This window comes from Lactuca virosa, chromosome 7 (genome assembly GCF_052849685.1).
Source record: "Lactuca virosa cultivar CGN04683 chromosome 7, Lactuca_virosa_CGN04683_v6, whole genome shotgun sequence".
Taxonomy (NCBI): domain Eukaryota; kingdom Viridiplantae; phylum Streptophyta; class Magnoliopsida; order Asterales; family Asteraceae; genus Lactuca; species Lactuca virosa.
In genome coordinates this window covers 159,341,252-159,345,209 of record NC_136432.1, presented here as the reverse complement: position 1 = coordinate 159,345,209, position 3,958 = coordinate 159,341,252, and the positions used below count along the sequence as shown (strand labels likewise).

The 3,958-nt window shown below is 38.3% G+C and overlaps 1 pseudogene; it reads right to left on the bottom strand.

The window, feature by feature from the left end:
* Window positions 1–2,235: 2,235 nt before the first annotated feature.
* On the bottom strand, window positions 2,236–2,843 carry LOC145126285 (calcium-binding protein PBP1 pseudogene; annotated as a pseudogene).
* Between the last annotated feature and the right edge of the window lie 1,115 nt (window positions 2,844–3,958).

Genomic DNA, 3,958 nt, shown 5'->3' with positions numbered 1-3,958 from the left:
GTGCAGTTACTGTTAATGCTACTGTGAAAGGATGCAAGATTGTGATTATTGAGCAGTTCATCAGAGAAGCATTGCTGATTGATGATCAACCTAATTTTCCTACTGAGATCGGAATTTAAGATGTCCAGAAGGTTCTCAAGAAGATGGGGTACGAAGGCATCTTTCCTCCCACTGTGAAAAAGCTTCTGCCACCATACTGGAGATTCTTGGCTCATGTATTTGTGAGCTGTATTTCGGGCAGAAGATCTGGTGCTGATGAAATTTCATTAAGGAACACTGGAGCCATTGCTTCGCTAGCTGTAGGGATAGACTTCAACTTCTCGAAGTTTATCTTAGATGAGTTCGTGGTGAACATCAACGCAATAACTCGTCTGGAACAGGTTCCCACTGCTAATAATTGATTAATTTTTACAATGGAGGAATCCTAAAAAAAGCTACAACAATGGAAGCTGCAACAGCTGTTTTACCAAATCTCACTCATTCAAATCCCCCAAATCCCCTTAATCGCTCCATAAATCTCACACCCAACTCTACCTTCTATGGTTCTTAATGAAATCTCCAACTCACAGCTCTCCAATTCACAGCATCTGGGTCTCAACTTTTTCTGCTCATTGTCTTCCCCATACACCCACAAATAAAGAAAACCCAAAATCAGAAACTCCGAATTTGTCCACCGAATCACATCTTCAGAATGCGGTCTCGACCCGTGAAGAAGCACTACCACGGACGATCCAAAATTGCAAACCCGGAATCCCATGAGATAAACATCGAAACCCAGAAAAAATTCGTAGAATCTTGGTTTTCTTGAGTAGAATCAAATTGAGTACCATTACAGGAACCCACTAATCTCTCATTTGCCTCAAAACGTCCCAATCTATCTAGCAGCGTCTCGATCTGGTAACTGCCAAATTCCTTTATCTTGTTGGCGTTTGAGATGAGTTCTTACAGAGCCTTCATCCTCTCTACAATAAGAACAAGATTTTGAAGAAAACATAATACGAGGTTTATAGGAAAGATAAGAAACATGGGCCTGAATCTTCTAGCTCTACTTCTCTGACTTGGCTGTGATGGTGCTCCACCACCAGTGTTGCAGTTGCGGTCTGTACTCACGATTGTTGACAACGATTTCAACAATGTAATTTGGAACGTAGGTCAACTACTCACTATTCACTTGTAGTTTCCAGTCTAAGACACAAACACAGGACGGAACAATAACAACCACGCACACACATATGGGGAAGGGCGGTGATTATCGCGTCCACAAATTGATGATGACAACAAGCAACTGACAGTGGTTGGGAGATGTAATCAAAATCGACGGCGCTAGGGTTTTAGGAGGTGGTGTCGTCGTCGGAGTCCATGGGTATTATATGATGCAGTGATAGTCGGAGCGACTGTATCGTGGAATCGTTATAGAGCAACAAACTTCAAACAAATATGGTTACGATGATGCAATAATGATGATCATAAATTACGGACGAATATGGTGGAGGTGAAGTTATATGATAACAGGGATTGAATTTTCCCTTTTTATTTTGGGTTGCAGGTGCTCTTCCTGTAAATGTAAGAGAGAAAGCAAAGAGAAAGGGGTGGAGTGGAGTGGGGAAGAAGGGAATAAGGGTGGGGTTGTTGGAGAGAGAGAGAGAGAGAGAGAGAGAGAGAGAGAGAGAGAGAGAGAGAGAGAGAGAGAGAGAGAGAGAGAGAGAGAGAGAGAGATGGGTGGGTGGGTGGGTGGGCCCCCTTTATATTAAATAATTATATATATATATATATATATATATATATATATATATATATATATATATATATATATAAATGAGGCAAAACTTCATAAATGGTCCCTGTAGTAGTGAAATGACCGACCCAAAGGGCTTCTAGCCCAGCGGTAATCGGTGTTGTCCTCCCTCCTTGAGGTTGAGGCTTCAAGTCCCGTCGTGGATATATGTGGATTTAAGGTGTAGTTTAAGAGTAGGTTAAATTTGCCGTTAAAAAAAAGTAGTGAAATGACCGAAATGCCCTTCACTTAACGGCCAAAAGCTAACGGAGTTAACGAAAAGGACTATTTGTTAAAAGTTTTGAAACCACAGGGACGATCCGTGAGGTTTTTTGAACTTAGGGATTAAACTTGATATTTTCGAAAACCACATGGACCATTTTTGAAGTTTCGTCTTTAATTTACTAGGGAGGATGTTAATTTAGTATAGGATGAAGATATCATATATAATTATATATCACTTATCAACAAACTCAAAGATTTATAATTTTTGCAAAGAAACAAGTAACAACTAAAATGGAAAGTTTTGCAATTCAATGTTGGAAATTATTGAACTCGTGTTCCAAAGCTTCTTCTAACAAAAACTCAGATTGCTGCATCAAATCAGGGCTTAATCTAAACATCAGAACACAAAATTCCATCTGACTAAGCGCACCATCACCATCGAAATCGCCTTCTCTCAACATGCTCAAAAGATCAGCATCTGACAAATCTTGAAGACCTAAAAGGGAAGAATTCTTCTTCAGACTATCGAAAGTGATCACACCCTTTTCACGATCCATCAGCAACTGAAACCCATTGCATAGTTCTTCAATTAAACCATCGCCGCCCAGTTTATCCGCCATTACAGGTAAGAAATCTTGGAATTGAGATTGAGATTGAGATTGGTTGCTGGTTGCCATCGATAGAATGAGAAATTGATTAGTGAATTGGGTTGATTTCAGTATTTTGATTTGAGATCGATGAGGAGATTTAGAGAGAGGTGGTTGAATAAATAGGTGAGGAAGGTGGACGGTGGGTGTATAGAGGTTCCCGGAAGGGGAAGAAAAGCCATCGGAAGACAGCACGGGTACAGCCAGCGTTGGATTCGCGTATTCATTAGTTTCGACGAAGCTCTGTTTCCAATTTTTAATACGTAGAGAATGAAACGGTGTCGTTTCATAACAAGGTTTTGGGGGCAGCTGGCTATGTTGGTCCCCTCGTGTTAAGCACACCAAAATACAGTATCTTTGAAATTATTATTTAAATGTTTTTCTAGAATATAATATTACATATTTTAATTTTAATTCGACAATTCATAAATTTAATTCTGATTTTGTGACACCGTCCTGCCATTTCTCCTTGCCTTTCACCTTCCTTGTATATTTTATTCCAAGTTCCTTTTTATGTCTTTGTTAACCTTCTAAGATTTCTTGTATGATTTGAGGCTTGAGCAAGATATATATTTGTAATTAGTGGTATTTTGTTTATATTATATTTATCGACGTTATATGAACAACAAAAAATTGAAAATTAAAGGTCTTTTCACATTTTTATAGTAGATGATTATTTTAAGATTTTGTAACGGTCTTGCTCAGCCGATAATCAACTTTTTAAGAGATAATAAAATGACCATGATTTTCATTATAAAATGTTGGCAAATTCGAATGGTCCCCCACTCTTATACCATGTGTAATACTTAACCAGTTGCATAATCGGCTCTAATGGGAACACCACGCCTCTTGGTGCAAGCCCTCTGATTCCCCATCGAGTCGTGATGGTGACCTTGATTTCTCTCTCCTTTCCATTCAAACTTCGTGACTGTTGAACCGTCAAATCATTTTATTTTTTTTAACCTCTTATAAATATCTAATATCTACTATCATCATACATTTTGCCATACATAATCTAAACATTTGTTAATATAACTTTGGGAATTGAAAGATGGAATGTCTTTGGTCATCATCTTGATAATCATCGGATAACGAGGTAATTGTTTTTCACAACAATCGTAGAAACATCAAGCCTCATTGTGGCTAATGAAGTTGAAAGTTTCTATCCAAAAACAAAAAAAACACTTTAAACAAAAATCGCCAAGCTGCACATGCTCGACTAGTACGAGACTACTTTTCCGAAAACGTCATATATAATGTTGATATGTTTAGACAACCGTTCCAAATAAGTAGACACCTATTCCTATAGATA